The sequence below is a fragment of the Eurosta solidaginis genome, chromosome 1 (genome assembly GCF_040869045.1).
Source record: "Eurosta solidaginis isolate ZX-2024a chromosome 1, ASM4086904v1, whole genome shotgun sequence".
Taxonomy (NCBI): Eukaryota; Metazoa; Arthropoda; class Insecta; order Diptera; family Tephritidae; genus Eurosta; species Eurosta solidaginis.
This window is the reverse complement of record NC_090319.1, coordinates 195,989,283-196,007,807: the sequence shown is the minus strand read 5'-3', so window position 1 is coordinate 196,007,807 and position 18,525 is coordinate 195,989,283. Positions and strand designations below refer to the sequence as shown.

General features: G+C 36.8%; 1 long non-coding RNA gene across 2 annotated transcripts in view; it reads right to left on the bottom strand.

Moving 5' to 3' along the window:
* Positions 1 to 5,848: 5,848 nt before the first annotated feature.
* Positions 5,849 to 18,525, bottom strand: part of LOC137236972 (uncharacterized) — a 29,010-nt gene continuing 16,333 nt past the window's right edge. The window contains exons 4-5 of one of the 2 annotated variants that reach the window (XR_010948735.1): positions 15,856 to 16,052; positions 5,849 to 6,706 (exon numbers count right to left, since the gene is read on the bottom strand). This is a non-coding gene — a long non-coding RNA (uncharacterized lncRNA). Of the gene's footprint in view, positions 6,707 to 8,399; positions 15,667 to 15,855; positions 16,053 to 18,525 lie in introns of those variants that run through there. The other variant, XR_010948734.1, reaches the window with a different exon arrangement.

The following is an 18,525-nucleotide window of genomic DNA, read 5'->3' as shown; positions in this document are numbered from 1 at the left end:
CTTGGTACAATAACTATACACCTGATTACTTGTATGCATACCTACAGTATTATTATTTTCGCCGCTTGCCATATTATTGTTGTAAATTTTTCTCAATTTTTGTTTACAATTACGGTATTTCATTTTATTATCTACATGTTTACACTCTCTGTTTATTTTTTCGTTGGTTCCGATAATCACTTTTCTTCATAATTTTTAGTCTTTGCATCACAGCGGAAGATGTAAGTCGCGCTTATGCATTATGTTTAAGTAGATTAGCATGTTTTTATGTGAAATATAATATGTTTAAGAGATGGATATGTTTTTTATGTGTAATTTAATGTGTGTTTTTATTGTTTTTTATTACAGTCCTGATGATGATCTCAGATTGAGATCGAAATATCGAAATTAAATACATATAAGCAACAAACGGAGTTGTTTTATTTAAAACAGGCCTAGAGCTCATAAAACAGAATAATATATATATTTATTCATTAACGGCTAATAAACAAATTAATTATGTCAAAACGGAGAGCACACCGAGAGGTAAACGGCAACACAAACGTTTACAAAAACATCAAAAATGGTTACAACAACAAAACCAAGAGAAATATTAAACAATACCAACGCAACACACAGCAAATCGCGAGAATATCAGAATCAACAAAGTTCCTGGAGAGATGTAGGAGAAATAGAGTTACACCGAGTTTCATAACCAATGCAACCAAAACCATTCTTTACACTATTAACAACAACATCAATAGCCACAAAATACCAACAAAACTATCGAACACCGCAAATACATACATGGAGAGGATCGGGTACAAACTTTTAAACTTACTAATCACAATAAAACATGAAATTCTACGGCGAAAAGGAAAAGAGGTAAATAGGTTAAAAACACTAATAACACAATCCCTTACAACACACGATGCCACGACATTCTTTAAAAGCGAAGAGCTTTTGACGAATACTCTCAAGACCAACATGAAAAATACACAAGTTAGCAAGTACGAACATCTAAAACAAAAACAGGAACAAAGCTTTAACATTAGGGTGATACCTGAATATATTTGTAACACGACGGATATACAAATACCGACAAATATCATGTGGCTTCTTTCCCTTGGTCCCAAACATGCTCTGCCCACCCACGTTGGTTATAGAATTCCCGTTATTCAAATTGATAGCAGATGGGGAAAATCACATTCAAACTATTAAAGAAAAAGATAAACCGGAAATCGAAAGGAACAACTTGACGGCACTTCTACAGAACCACATTAACAAAACAAAAATTTCAGCTAGAGACAAATTCACGGTAGACACACTGCGAGCCACAAAACAATTTTTGAAAAAGAATGAACAAATCTTAGTTCTCAATGCAGATAAAGGAAATGTCACAGTGTTAATGGACAGAACTGAATACGACATAAAGATGCAGAAAATTGTTAATGATATTTCTATGTATAAAGTATTAAAACGCGACCCTACCAATCAGCTTCAAAGGAAAAACAACGATATAGTGGATAAATTATACAACAACAATGTCATTGATTTAAAAGAAAAAGTTAGTCTTAATTGTAAAACTTCCTATCCCCCCCGAATCTATGGCCTGCCCAAGATCCATAAAGCAGGAATTCCACTTAGACCTATCTGTTCGTCCGTCAAGTCTCCGTCCTACAATCTGTGTAAATTTGTCATACAAATTCTGAAAAATCTGACCTCTTCATCCAAATACAACATCAAAGATGCAGCTGAGTTCAAAAATAAGATACACAATACGTATGTGCATGACGACGAGAGTTTGGTGTCGTTCGACGTCGTGTCTTTATTTCCCAGCATACCAGTTGATTTAGCACTAGACATAATAGGTGCAAATTGGGAAATGATAAAGGAGCACACGTCCATGACGAAAGAACTTTTCTTGACGGTAGTCAAGTTTTGCATTAAGGAAAATCGGTATTTCAAATATAAGGATAAAATATACGAGCAACGATCGGGAATGCCCATGGGATCCCCAGCGTCACCGGTTATTGCGGATATTGTGATGGAGGAACTTTTATCCCGGTTTGAAATGCAGGCGCCGAACAAACCACGAATGCTTACGAAATATGTAGATGATTTGTTCGCGATAATAAAAACGGAGGACACAAATATTTTGCTTAACCTATTTAACGGATACCACCGATCGATTAAATTCACTATTGAAGTAGAGAGGGACGGAAAAATACCTTTTCTGGACACCCTAGTGATTAGGAGGAACAACCAATTAGCATTAGACTGGTACAAAAAACCTACTGCATCCGGCAGACTGATTAACTTCAACTCACAGCATGATAGAGGAGTAATAGTGAACACGGCCAATAATTTCGTGAGACGAGTTCTCTCAATTATTGATAGAATTTACCATACCAAAAATATTAAACTTATAAAGGATACCCTCGAAAAGAGCGATTTTCCAATTAAATTAGTGAACAAACTTATATATAATTATTACTCGCGTCTAGGTAAAGATAATAAGGAGAAAAATCAAAATGCCAAAATCTTTAAATCCGTCACATATATCCCTGGGCTTTCAAAAAGGATCAAACATTCAAAAATGTATGATATGGATAATGTTCAGCTAGCATTTACCTACAGCAATTATTTAAAAAAGGTGTTCAGCAGATTAAAAGACCCAATACCAATACAAGAAAAATCGGATGTTGTTTATAGGATTCCTTGCAACGGCGACGGGTCCCACGTATGCGAGAAAGTATATGTGGGTACTACAAAATCAAAACTGAAGACAAGGATATCCGCTCACAAATCCAATATAAAATTAAGGAACAATTTTTCTGACAACAAAACGGCTCTATCATCTCATTGTAAGGATACCGGACATTACCCGGATTTCGAAAATATCAAAATTTTGGAAGAGAAGAAAAATTATCATAAGCGTTTTACTTTAGAAATGCTTCACATAGTGAACACCCCTAATGATAGAAGGATGAATTTTAAGGCTGACACGGATCATTGTGCTTACGCCTACCGCAACCTGATTTTAAAGCACAATCAATACTCTTGATAAAATAAAACAAAAATAATAACAATTTGCTCCATTCTCTGCACATGCACACTCATGTAGTTTCTGTGCCTTGGTACAATAACTATACACCTGATTACTTGTATGCATACCTACAGTATTATTATTTTCGCCGCTTGCCATATTATTGTTGTAAATTTTTCTCAATTTTTGTTTACAATTACGGTATTTCATTTGATTATCTACATGTTTACACTCTCTGTTTATTTTTTCGTTGGTTCCGATAATCACTTTTCTTCATAATTTTTAGTCTTTGCATCACAGCGGAAGATGTAAGTCGCGCTTATGCATTATGTTTAAGTAGATTAGCATGTTTTTATGTGAAATATAATATGTTTAAGAGATGGATATGTTTTTTATGTGTAATTGAATGTGTGTTTTTATTGTTTTTTATTACAGTCCTGATGATGATCTCAGATTGAGATCGAAATATCGAAATTAAATACATATAAGCAACAAACGGAGTTGTTTTATTTAAAACAGGCCTAGAGCTCATAAAACAGATTAATATATATATAAGAAATTTATTAGAAATAAAATTTTAAATTTTTGTTATCGGATTCTTAAATCGGAGGTCTAAACGTGTCTTTTGATACCAACTTTGAAAATTTTTGCTAAAAATTAGGTTGTGAACTGTACTGTAAAACGTGACATTTTCTCAAAATAACTGTAAAATTGTATGAGACAACTGCTAGTAATCAGTTGTAAGATTTTGACGTCTTTGACAACTACACCAACACAAGGTTGTAAACGGTAATGCCACAAAAAGTTGTTAGACTAGACAACTCAACCGACATTTTTTTGACAGGTTGAGTTGTAATCTGTAATACCAAATTGCGAAATTTCAACCCAACCAGAGTTGAGTTGTAAACGGTAATAGGGGCATAAATCAATAACTTCTCTTTCTAATGACGGATGACTCTTGGGATTTGCTTCTTCCAGAATTCCTTTTTCTCAGCAATTTTCTTAGCAACAGTTATCAAATGAACTTTAGCAGAGAAATGATGCTGAATTTTCCGATGAGGCCAATTTTTTAAATAGTTAAAATTTATTTATTTTTTTATTTAAAATTATAGTCGACTCAAAAACAAAGCGGTCGACTGCTAAAAATTTAAAGTAAATTGTATATAATTATATGCATTACAATTTCTATTATACAGAAAGTAATGTTATTTAAGGATTTATATAAGTGTCCCCAGTGGCGGGTTGTCGTGAGGAGCTCAGAAGGGAGCTTACGCAAGGTGCTCAGAAAGGAGCTTGGTGCCTATAAGGGGGCTGACGCGACGTGCTCATAAAGGAGCTGGATGCCCAGTAGGGGGAACGCGCGAACTGGTTGAAGTACTGATGTATCCAATCCAGCCTTATACGATACCGTGCCCGTTTTCTATAGAAGAAATAATAATTCCAGCATATTAAAAAATAAATTTGCTTGTATCTCTTAGTTTAGATAGGCGAGCATTGCATTACGTATAGTGGCAAAAGTACATTCAAGACTGATACAGCTATACAAGTCACAAGGCACCAGATAAGCAGAGGATTATTTTTAAAAAAGTTTCGACGACAAAGGTGTAAATAAAAAGGAACGTACTGTCTGGAAACCCTAGGAGGAACTGCAGAAAACAATCGGCTGAGAAGGTCAGCAGAATCAATTTCTCCAATAAGGAGATTATGGATGAACAAAACCCCCCCGTAATATTCTCCAGTTTTCCAGAGTGGGTAAGCTAATAAGAAGAAGTCTGTATGGTGGAAGGTGGAGACTTGAGTCCCAGTTAAGGCCACGTAATGCGAATATAAAAAATTCCTTTTGAACTGACTCAAGACGCTTTATATGACTTTGAGAAACAGGGCAACAAACGCGTGAGCAATGCTCGAGTATTGGACGGACCAGTGATGTGTAAAGAATCTTAGTGAGATATGCATCATCGAACTCTTTAGCCCATTTTTTAATGAACCCAAGTACACCCAACGCTTGGTTGGCAATAGATGAAATATGCATGTTGAAACTCACTTTCGGATCAAAAAGAACACCTAGATCATTTACAATAAATGTACGCTCCAAAGGGGTACCATCTATTACATACGGGTTCAAAACTGGTATCACTCGGTGAAATGTCATATGCTTACATTTAAAGTAATTTAAATCTTGTAAATTTGTTGTGCACCAACAATGGAACGAGTCTAAGTCGGCCCGAAGAAGATCCAAAGAACTCAAATCGGTAGGACAGTAAGTGTAGCAAAGTTTGAATTCATCCGCATACATTATAATATGGGAATGTAATATTATCTGTGGCAAGTCGTTTATGAATAGGGTAAAGAGCAAAGGGCCTAGATGACTTCCCTGAGGTACACCGGAGGAAACTCCAAACGATTTCGAGAGATTGCACTTGAACAGGACTTTTTGGGTCCGGTTAGAAAGATAGCTTTTCAGCCACATTAATGTCAAAAGGAAAGCCCAGTAAATCAAGCTTATGAATAAGTAACTCATGGTTGACGGTATCGAATGCTTTGCTGAAATCAGTATAGATGACGTACGTTTGCTTGTTCGCTAAAAATCCTTCCATAACTAAAGAGTTAAACACTAGCAAATTTGTAGTGGTTGACCTTTGAGGAATGAAGCCGTGTTGAACAGCACTGATTTTGAAGTTGACTGGTAACAATCTGTTCAAAAATTTTAGGAATAGCTGAAAATTTAGCAATACCCCTGTAGTTCTCAACTTTTGACCTACTACCTTTTTTATAAAGTGGTATAATAAAAGACTGTTTTCAAAAAGAACAACTGACGCAGATCCCAGAGATAGCTCAAATAATTTTAAAATAGGCTCGTATATGTTTTCAGCGCAATAATTAAGCACACAACTAGCAACATCATCTGGTCCCGGAGAAAAGTTGGACTTCAAAGATTAAAGATTCTGAAGAACAATATCACCATCAATAGCAGGATTTCTAATGGAATTCAAGCTATCTAAGCGGTAGGGGTATTGACCGGAATAAAAACCACTGGATGAATACGTGAACTTAAAGAACTCAGAAAATAGTTCAGCAACGTCGTCATCAGTACAAGCTTTTTTACGTCCAAAGGTTAATGAGGAAGGATACCCAGAAGTTTTCCGTTTTGAATTTACGAATATGTAAAACTTTTTTAGATTTTCAAAAAATTTAGCTTTACAACAACTTAAGTAATCTTTATAACAAATCTTATTAACACGGTGAAAGTTAGAACGAGCTATTAGAAATTAGAGAAGTTCGCAGATGTTCCAGTTTTCTTGAATTTTTTATATTATATTCTATGTTGTGATCGAGCAACACCGGTAGTAGCGAATACGTCTTTAAGAGTTTGTAATATTTCGTTTCCATCATTTTCGTCGAAGCAACCGTTGTCATCACTGGGTATGCCAAAAATTTTTCCTGAAATTGCTTTCTGAATTTTTTCAGTTGAATAGCGTTTTTGATGAACCTTTTTTTTTTTTGAACTGCTGAAACTCCGATTATTTCTAAGCCTTTGTGGATTAAACTAGTTGCCTCGAACTTTGCATCTTTGTCTTTCTCCAATGATATGGATGTAGAACATTCCGGAGCCCAATTCACGTCGCTATCAGTTTCAGTGAGTACTTCGCTGAAATTAATAACATCTGATTCTTTCATCTGGAAAAACGAATAAATGTATGAAAGGTACCTAATATCTGACGAGTTTAATAATATTGAAGTTAAAATATGGAAAACCATATGTGTACATGAGGGCAGCTGCCAATGTCTTACATATGAGTTCCATAAATAGATACGTTGCTATAAATTTGTATATTCAATTATTATATGTGCAAGTATATACAAACCTCATTATCTTTTTTGATTTTAGATAGCTTGAGTTGGTATTTGTTGCAAATTCGTTGTTCCATCGCTTTTTTTGTTACAGGAATATCCAGCGTCAATAAGTGTTTTTTTTTTACTTTTCTCAGAGTCCCGTAGTTTTTGGTATTTGGGTGCGGAGACAAATCAAACGGATGGAAACATTTAACATTCGGCATTTTCCTAATAATATTTATTTAAAACTCGCAATAATAAAACAAGAACTTTCTGAATTAAGGAAATTAACGATGTTTCTACATTGAAATAAAATTTAATATGTTTTCTATTTACAATCTTACATCTACTTATACTAATTCTGATATAAATAATAATTTCGAAAAACTAGCTACCTGCTAATTGATTAGTAGGTTTATTTACAAGTACTTATAGGTATGTATGTTTGTAGTTAAGTTGACCATGCATGCGTACACAGGCATGCGTTGGCTGTATACAATTGTAGCACGTACCTGCTGCAAGTAAATATAAGCAAATTGCTCGAGGTCAAGTCAGAAATGAGTTAATATCTTTTGAACCACAAAATTGTCCAACTTAAAATCAAAATGGTTTTAGATGAAATTGTATCGCATATTATATATATTTTCTCGAAAATATTCATGGGGGAAAACAGTATGTAATAATTATTTAAAAAATTATTTTTTTATTCATTATGATGACCCATACAGTCAAAACCTAAGGCACAAGTAATTACTCACACATACATATGCATATAACTAGAAGACAAAGTGAATACCCGATACATAACGGAGAAATAAGTAAGCAGCTTTTCCGGAGGGTTGTTCGTGAAAAGTCTAGACCTTAGGAGAAATGGGCGAACGAGGTAACCGAGAGTATTAAAGTATTAAAGCAGCGCAAGCTGAGGAATAATGAATCAGTTTGATTTTAACACGATTTAAGTAAAGTACTACTGTACGTTTTGCTATACTGAATATTTTAGTTATTTATTAGATAGTTCAGCGATTCGGACTATAAAAGAAGTTGCAGAATAATCAGGAATTTCCCAAAATTCGTTACAATATATATGCAGTAAGAGCCCCAGATGCTGGCACCCAATACATTCTGCACTGTATGCCATTGATAATATCAGTCCAGTGTTGCCCTTCCTTTGCTTCCTTTACTTATGTAATATGTAAGACAAGAAGATTCTTCTAAGCTTTGCTTTCCGGCCATACCGGTGCGGACTCAACTTTCCAGAGGATTAAGCCTTATTTAAAAACTTGTTTATAAAATAAGATTGGAAACCATTAAAAGCAGTTCTCTAAATGCTCATCACTGCCGTCTGTGAGGATAAAAATTTAATATGAATTTTTGCTCGTTAGGCCATGTTAAAAATATGCGTTTATATTTCGCATAAGTTTGATTGAAAATCTACAAATAATAAATCAACAATACCCAATAATAATTCTCGCACTCAATAGTTGCGGCAACTCTTACTCAGAAGTTTTGACATTTCATTAATAAAATTAGTTTTTTTACTTTGAACCGTTACTTTTTGCTGCGTGAATTAGAGATATTATGTGCAGTTCTTCGATGTGCGTGGAGTGAATGTGCTAAAACTAGTGCTTAAAATTTCGAAACGGTGAACGTTAAAGTGAAGTGCACTGTGTTCAGATGCTGATAAAAACATACACAAAATTCGAATGTACGTAGGTCAACTTCTCTCTGCTTCGAGTTGTGGCTACCGAAACATCGGAAAACGCGCCTATCCCAAAATATTTTAATTTTCTCCAATTTCTTATTATAAAGTTTTTTCGGAAGTAAAATAGGTCGGATATAAAGTTAGTTTTCTCATACATATTGCTTAATGTGTTCCAAAATTGTGTATATCTATATAAAAAGTGGTCGTATTTATCGCCCGTTTTAATTAGCGATGGGGATAAGGGGCAGCGAAACTTCATACTAACAGCGTTATTCTGTGCACTTGACTGCTGAAAAGATAACAACCTAATGATGAACGCCGACGAAATGAAGAAGTCGCTGACTGAAATGAATCGAGCCGTGAATGCCATCCTTGATCAGCTGAGGAGATTCGAGGAACGCCTCAAAAGCGTAGAATCCACAATCGCTGACGAGTCCATACAAGGACTTAGTCAAACCCTAGAGAGACTAGAAAGTAGGGTAGAAGAGATTCGTCGGCAATCTGTCGATAGCGAGGCAACACCAGTAGAAGAGCCTCTCGTGACTCCTCAGACGGAGGAGGATCTCAAAGAAATAGCGAGGTTACCAGATTGTGTGAAAGTACTTCAAGTGTTTGATGGATCTCGGGGGCACTATACCTCCTGGATCCATAGTGTAGAACAAGTCTTAAGTGATTATAAGCCCGTTCGGCAAAAGCCAATATATAGGGCAATTTTAAGGCACATAAGATGCAAGATTAGGGGAGCGGCAGATGCCGCCTTGGTGTTTCACAATATTTTAGATTCGGATTGGAAGAAAATCAAGGAGATTCTCTCCTTGTATTATGCGGACGTTAGGGATATCGAAACCCTTGATCATCAACTTACCCTCGTGACCAGGGGCGACAAAAGTTGTCCGAATTCTATGCTCAAATAAACAAGCAATTGTCACTCATGATAAATACGACAACCACTGATAAATATATGCACACAGAAACGGTGAAGGCATTGGCCGAGGCACATAGACGAAGAGCCTTGGACGTCTTCATCAGGGGGCTAAACGGCGACTTGCCGACCTTGCTTCTTATGCAGAAGCCAAAATCCTTACCTGAGGCATATTCGTCATGCCTCACGTTCATGAACGTGGATCGGCGAAACGCTATTTACCGCCCCACAGGCATTAAACAGAAGTGGACGAATGTTCCGCGATTCGTACCAAACTCCATCACAGCCATATTTTCCTCGCTGCAGCACAGACTACTCTGGCACACTGCAGAATCCAGCCCTGAACAATAATGCAACCCACTCCAATGGGAGCTTTGCAGACCGACATCAAAATCAGAGGGGATTCAACTCCCCATACGCTAGGTCAGGGCAAACCAGGAATAGCCACCAATCTGCGCAAAGCTGGCGCAACAACAGTGACCCCCACGGCTTTAAGAGTGGATGCCGGTGCATCCTCAAACCCGCCAGACAGGAAATTCCAGGTTCTCTAGGTACGACGGCCCAAGGAAAAGTCAGCTTCCAACAAAATTTTCAAACAACGAAACAAACAAGAAACAAAAATTGTTTCATCTAGTGACCGTAGACGAAGAAGAGGGAGAAGATGCCTTCAGTGAACAAAAGGATTCAACAATTGACCAACTAAATTTTACAATGGGAGCCTCGTGTCCGGCGTACCATATTTAGAGTACGCCACTCAGGGTAAAGGTATATTAGAGTTCTTAGTTGACACCGGCACAAACAAAAACCACATTAGCGAGTGCCTAGCTTTAAACACTACCCCAGTGGAAAAACCATTCCACGTAATCTCGGCTGGAAGAAGAATCAAAATCGACAAGAAAGTTTGCGGAAACTTTTTTCAGTTTGTTGGTAGGGATCTGCCGAATACATTCTTTGTCCTTCCCGGTCTAGAATCATTTGACAGGATAATAGGGGATGATACTCTCTCAGAAATTAAAGCGGTGTTAGATAGGGAGCTCAATGCATCTTAAGCGAAAGACTGCGCAACAAGTTAACTCCATTAATATATACATCCCCCTTGACAACTATGTCACCGAACATACGAAAAGCAAGCTGTATGGGATACTAGAAAAGTACGAAACTTTATTCGGTCCAGTCGACCAATCCACGGAAATCCAAACCAACCTCCAGGCTGAGATAAAAACAGTAACCGAAAACCCTATTTACACCAAAAGCTATCCCTAACCCGTCAACATGCGTGGCGAGGTCGAAAGACAAATTCAGGAACTGCTTTCACAAGGCATCATCCGTCCGTCAAAGAGTCCCTATAACTCCCCCCTATGGATTGTCCCAAAGAAATCCGGCTCGGATGAAGAAAAGAAATACCTGATGGTTATTGATTTTAAAAGGTTAAACGCCGTAACGATTCCCGATACACATCCAATTCCGGACATCAACGGGACTATTCCCAGCCTTGGCGAAGCCAAATATTTTACCACACTGGACTTAACTTCAGGATTCCACCAAATCCCAATGAAAAAGTGTGACATCCCTAAAACGGCATTTTCCACCATGAATGGAAAATATGAATTCCTGCGACTTCCTTTCGGGCTAAAGAATGCGCCCTCTATCTTCCAAAGAATGATAGACGATGTCCTCAAAGAATTTATAGGTCGAATTTGTTTTGTATATATCGCTGATATAATTATCTTGAGCAAGGACGAGGCCACCCATTTGGAGGACATCGAAACAATTCTTTTTAGACTACTAGACGCGGGACTCAAAGCTAACCTAAAAAAAAACACATTTTTTAAAAAGAAGCGTTGAATTTCTGGGTTATATTGTAGCCTCCGAAGGAATCCTGCCAGATCCCAAGAAAATAAATTCGATAAGAAATCTGTTGCCACCCTCAAATCTAAAAGAGCTCAAAAGTTTTTTAGGTTTAACTTCTTACTATAGGAAATTTATTCGGGATTACGCCAAAATTGCGAAACCTCTCACTAACCTCACAAGGGGCGAACACGCACAAGTTAAGGCTACGCAGTCCAAAAAAGTGCCAATATCACTAAATAGGGACGCCCTTAGGGCATTCGATGACCTTAAGGAAATGTTGAAAACTTCAGAAGTCTTAACACTTCCCAACTTCGAAAAAACCTTTAACTTAACAACAGACGCCTCAGACTACGCTATTGGCGCGGTATTGTCGCAGGACTATGATGGTAAAGACAAGCCAATTGCGTTTATATCGAGAAGCTTAACAACCACAGAGGAAGGGTACGCTACAAACGAAAAAGAGATGCTCGCCATCGTTTGGGCGTTAGACAATCTGCGAAATTACTTGTATGGTGCCAAGAAAATACGTATATTCACCGACCACCAACCACTAAATTTCTCCCTCAGCAATCGCAACTACAATGCTAAGCTGAAGCAATGGAAAGCCCGGATCGAAGAGTACAATTATGAACTCATCTACAAACCCGGATAATCTAACTTCGTGGCTGATGCCCTTTCTCGTGTAAAAACCCAAGTAAACCAACTGAGGGATTCAATGCCGCCCACATCCGAGGTCGGTAGTCAGAATGCAACCATAGGATCAGATTCCGATACAGTCCATAGTGCAGAACAGGATAACACAGACCTGATCCCCTTCGTGGAAGTACCACTAAATGTTTTCAGAAACCAAATTGTGTTCGGGGGCAGACTTCAAATCTACGAAGAACCACACCCTGGACACTCACTACGTAGGGATAGAAAGCATTAGTGAAAACGAACTAATTAGCATTTTGAAAGAAAAACTGAGCCCAAATGTCATCAATGGTATCAAAATACCGGAAGATCAGTTAGGCCTATTACAGAGAGTTTATTTAGACCATTTTACCAACTATAAGGTACGAATAGCGCAAACCCTTGTGGAGGACTTAAGAAATCCAGATAGTGTGTGTGAGGCAATAACAAAGGAGCACAAGAGGGCTCACCGTAATGCCAAGGAGAATAGGAAACAACTTCTTGAGCATTGCTATTTTACCAAGATGAGCAGTCAAATTAGGAAATATGTACTGGCTTGTGAGACGTGTAAACTCAGTAAGTACGGCAGGCACCCCCATAGGCCAGAAATACAGGCTACACCAATCCCATCGCGACCATGCGAAATCCTTCACTTAGATATATTCGAAATTCAGGGGGAAAATTTTTTGAGTTGCATCCATAAATTTTCTAAATTCGCAAAGCTTTTTCACATCAAAAACAAAGGAACCCTGCACCTTAGGCAAAAAATTGTGAAACTTCTGCACTATTTCCCCACCCCTAGAATTTTACCCTTTGAAAAAGAACGCAGATTTATTAGCCCTGTTATTCAAAGCTTGTTAGAATCTCTAGGAATTCAGCTTCACCGCACCCCAACTCAGAGGAGGGAGGTGAACGGCCAAATCGAGAGATTCCACTCTACGTTACTTGAAAATTTTAGATGCCTAAAGGTGGAGAATGAAGCCCTCAGGACCAAGGAACTTGTTATCATAGCTATAATAATTCAGTCCACTCGGTAATGAACGAGCCAACAGACATTTTTTTAAACGCTTACAAGCCTCCAACTTCCAAGAACTCCTTGACCAGAGCAGAAAAATGAATATCCAAATTAAAGCACTATTGAGGGAAAAGCAAATGGCTCAGATAAAAAGACACAATAAAAAAAGGATGCTACCGGATGCTACGAAAATGACGTCGTATACGTGAACGATAAGCAAATAAAGGGATAGCAAAAACCTAACCTCTATACAAGAAAGAAATCGTTTCAAAAGACAATAAAGTTTCAGTCACCAAACTTAGTGGGAAAAAAATTCATAAACTCCACACTAAAAATATAAAAAGAAGGGGACAAACTACCCCCACACAATAAAACAAACAAACATACAAAAAACATGAAAAGAAATTATAAAAGATCTGGCACCAAGAGGGAGTTTATCTAATAAGAGGGGGCTTGTAAGTGGGACAAATCGTGCCTTAGTTGGCTCGTAGTGCCATCAAATTTGACAATTGGCTACACTACTTCCAGACGGGATTCTGGCGATCTCCCCATAGCTGGTTCGAGAAATGTTAACACCTCTGGTCCAGGAGAAAAAAGGAAAATTTGAGCTTATGCGCCTAATCCGCTAAGCAAATATTTATTTAATTCTCTGCGCCCAATCCGGAGATGAAAAAGAAAAAAAAAGAAAAATTTGAGCTTATGCGCCTAATCCGCTAAGCAAATGCATATTTAATTCTCTGCGCCTAATCCGTAGATGAAAGAGAAAAAAAAAAGAAAAACAAACTTAAGCTTATCACCTAATCCGCTAAGCAAAAATAAAACAAACATTTTTTTAACAAAAACAAATAAAAATAAAATTAAAATATTAATCCAAAGAAAAGAAGAAAAAAGAAAAAATTGTTAACAATGAAAAAGAAAAAAAAAAGAAAACCAAAATTTTTCACCTTTTTAATTTACCTAACTTTTTGCTCCTGCTCCTTCATGCCTGTAATACATGTCAAATGGATGAATTGTTGCATGATTGTTATTCCACTGAATTCCTTGAGCAGCATTTTGCACGACAAAATCACAGATAACGATGCATTCATTTTCTGGTAAAGATTCTTTTTTTCTGCTTATAAACTTGTTTTGGCTTTTAGCTATGTATGAATGCAACACTAATTTTTTTAAACCGGACTCTAAGTTTTGTAAATATTCATCAACTGGGGATACCATTACTTGCAAAGTGGTTCTATCGACGTCCACACATTGTCTGTAAGCTATTTCCGCAATGAAGTTATCCTCCAAAATTATTCTTATTTCATCGATCAAATTGGTTGCCCCAGGGCACTGTGCATATTTTCCGAAATAACAATTTGTTGATGCATTAAGACATAACTTACATTTTAAACGGTCTTTATAGCTTTTTATTGGGTGCACGGACTCAGCAGTTAGATGCTTGATGTTAGGTCCTTCGGCTAATAATTTTACGTTCTCATGTATAGTGCAAACACATACTGAATGAGTACCACTTGAACCTGCTAGAACAGAACGTTTTGGTCTCAAAGTTGCAAATTTTGAAAAACCACACTTAACCGTGGGGTGATTTTCCTTAAATATTTGATGAAGTTGGCGTAAGTTTATCAACAGTAGCCTCTTTTGCACGTGAATGAGTTCGTTATTAATTTTTACGGAGACAAAATCTTTTTTCCCGAACATCACACGAATATTTTCATCGAGTTCATAAAATTGTATTATTAAATCAATAACTTCTCTTTCTAATGGCGGATGACTCTTGGGATTTGCTTCTTCCAGAATTCCTTTTTCCTCAGCAATTTTCTTAGCAACAGTTATCATATGAACTGTAGCAGAGAAATAATGTTGAATTTTCCGATGAGGCCAATCTTTGCAAATTGTTAAAATTCTAAGTTGTTTTGCTCGATCACTGGTAGCAGCGAATGCGTATTTAAGAGTTTGTAATATTTCGGCCACTTGGCGGCCACCGTAGTGTGATGGTAGCGTGTTCCGCCTACCACACCGTATACCCTGGGTTCACACCCCGGGCAAAGCAACATCAAAATTTTAGAAATAAGGTTTTTCAATTAGAAGACAATTTTTTTATGCGGGGTCGTCCTTCGGCAGTATTTGGCAAGCGCTCCGGGTGTATTTCTGCCATGAAAAGCTTTCAGTGAAAACTTATCTGCCTTGCAGATGCCGTTCGGAGTCGGCATAAAATATGTAGGTCCCGTCCGGCCGATTTGTAGAGAAAATCAATAGGAGCACGACGCAAATTGGAAGAGAAGCTCGGCCTTAGATCTCTTCGGAGATTATCGCGCCTCACATTTATTTTATTTTTTAATATTTCGTTTCCACCATTTTCATCGAAGCAAACGTTGTCATCACTGGGTATGCCAAACATTTTTCATGAAATTGCTTCAGAAACATTCTGCATTTTCTCAGTTGAATAGCGTTTTTTTTTTTTTTTTCCTTGGATTGCTGAAACTCCGATTATTTTTAAGGCTTTGTTGATTAAACTAGTTGCTCGAACATTGCTTTTCTGTCTTTCTCCAATTATGCAGATGTAGAAAATTCCGGAGCGTAATTCACGTCGCTATCAGTTTCAATAAGTACTTCGCTGAAATTAATAACATCGATTCTTTCATCTGGAAAAACGAATAAATGTATGATAAATACCTAATATTTGACGAGTTTAATAATATCGAAGTTAAGATATGGAAAACCATATGTGTACATGAGGGCAGCTGCTAATGTCTTACATATGAGTTCCATAAATAGATATGTTGTTTCAAAATTTGTATATTCAATTATTATATGTGCAAGTATATACAAACCTCAATATCTTTTTTTGATTTTAGATAGCTTAAGTCGGCATTTGTTGCAAATTCGTTGTTCCATCGCTTTTTTTGTTACAGGAATATCCAGCGTCAATAAGTGTTTTTTTTTTACTTCTCTCAGAGTCCCGTAGTTTTTGGTGTTTGGGTGCGGAAACAAACCAAATGGATGAAAACATTTAACTTTCGGCATTTTCCTAATAATATTTATGTAAAACTCGCAATAATAAAACAAGAACTTTCTGAATTAAGGAAATGAACGTTGCTTCTACATTGAAATAACATTTAATGCTGTTTTCTATTTACAATCTTACATCTACTTATACTACCCTACAAAAAATTTGGTCATAAAACCTAATCACGCCCATGCTAATGTGACTATGAATATAACCTATGACCGTAAAATGACTAGTCAAATGACGTGGAATGACGAGAGTGTTTTTGCAGGGTAATTCTGACATAAATAATAACTTCGTAAAACTAGCTACTTGCTAAGTGATTAGTAGGTTTATTTACAAGTACATATATGTATGTATGCTGTAGTTAAGTTGACCATGCATGCATACACAGGCAGGCGTTGGCTGTATACAATTGTAGCACGTACCTGCTGCAAGTAAATGTAAGCAAATTGGTCGAGGTCAAGTCGGAAATGAGTTAATATATTTTGAACCACAAAATTGTCGAACTTAAAATAAAAAGGGTATTTTAGATCAAAGTATATCGCATATTATATATATTTTCCCGAAAATATTCGTGGGGAAAACAGTATGTAATAATTATTTAAAAAATTCATTTTTTATTCATTATGATGACCCATACAGTCAAAACCTAAGAGCACAAGTAATTACTCACACATACATATGCATATAACTAGAAGACAAAGCGAATACCAGATACATACAGGAAAAATAAGTAAGCAGCTTTTCCGGAGGGTTGTTCGTGAAAAGTCTAGACCTTAGGAGAAATGGGCGAACCAGGTAACCGAGAGTATTAAAACAGCGCCAGCTGAGGGATAATGAATCAGTTTGGTTTTAACACGCTTTATTGAAGTACTACTGTAGGTATATTTTGCTATACTGAATGTTTTAGTAATTTATTAGACAGTTCAGCGATTCGGACTATAACAGAATTTGCAGAATAATCAGGAATTTCCCAAAATTCGTTAAAATATGTATGAAGTAAGAGCCCCAGATGCTGGCACCCAATGCATTCTGTACTGTATGCCATTGACGACATCAGTCCAGTGTTGTCCCTTCCTTTGCTTCCTTTACTTATGTAATATGTAAGACAAGAAGATTCTTCTAAGCTTTGCTTTCCGGCCATACCGGTGCGAACTCAACTTTCCAGAGGATTAAGTCTTAGTTAAAAACTTTTTTGTAAAATAAGATTGGAAACCATTAAAAGCAGTTCTCTAAATGCTCATGATTGCCGTCTGTGAGGATAAAAATTTAATATGAATTTTTACTCGTTAAGCCATGTTAAAAATATGCTTTTATCTTTTCCATAAGTTCGATTGAAAATCTACAAAAATTAAATCAACAATACTCAAAAATAATTCTCCCACTCAATAGTTGCGGAAACTCTTTCTCAGAAGTTTTGACGTTTCATTAATAAAATTAGTTTTTTTTTCTGACTTTTTACTTTTAACCGTTACTTTTTAGCGGCGTGAATTAGAGATATTATGTGCAATTCTTCGATGCGCGCGCAGTGAATGTGCTAAAACGGGATTCCCCGGGCCCGAGGTTTCTCAGTGGGCGGAGAGAAAGTGGAGCGTGACTGGTTAGTGTGGAGTGCCAGAAGCAAAGCTTTTTATTACCTACCATGTCGTCTGTTAAGCACCAATACTTAAATCGACCTAAAATTTGTTGTAGGGATATTCGAAATTCCAGGTATGGAAGAAGCTATACGATAAACTGCCATCACCCGAAAATACTCAAGATCACATTAAATGTTATATTCAATGGCGATCTTTACAAAATCTAATTCAAAAGGAGGATACACTTATCAATGAACAGCTAATCACTGAAACTGAAAAGTGGAAAGAAATTTTATATAGAATTTTGGACACTATTTTATTATTGGGTGAAAGAGATCTAGCTTTCAAGGCGAAGGTATATATCTTGGTGAACGAAACGATGGACATTTTTTGGTCATCTAAAGTCTCATAAGCCGTTATGATCCGACACTTAGAGATCGTTTGGAGAAAGTTAGGATTTCACAACAGCAGCACAAACGTTTACAAATTTATTATCTTTCCCCAGACATTCAGAACGAGTTTATAGAAATTTGTGCAAAGCACGTGAGGGAAACTATATAGATCAAGGCAAGAAAGCCAAGTATTTTGCTATTATCGTTGATGCTATGCCTGATGCTAGTCACGTTAACGACGTCCATTTTGCGCTAACTCCATTTCAACTCGAAAACAACAAATTTTACAATTCAAGAACGGTTTTTGGCTTTCGGGAATTGTAACCAAAAAACTGGTCAGAAAATCGCTGATCTAATTTTCCATACTCTAGGTTAACAGGAAATCCCATTAAAAGATTGTCGTGCACAAGGGAACGATAACGGCGCCAATGTGAAAGGAGCTTTCAACGAAGCATTACGTCACATTCTCAACAAAAACTCGAATGCCGATTACTCGTTCATTTTGCGCTAACTACATTTCAA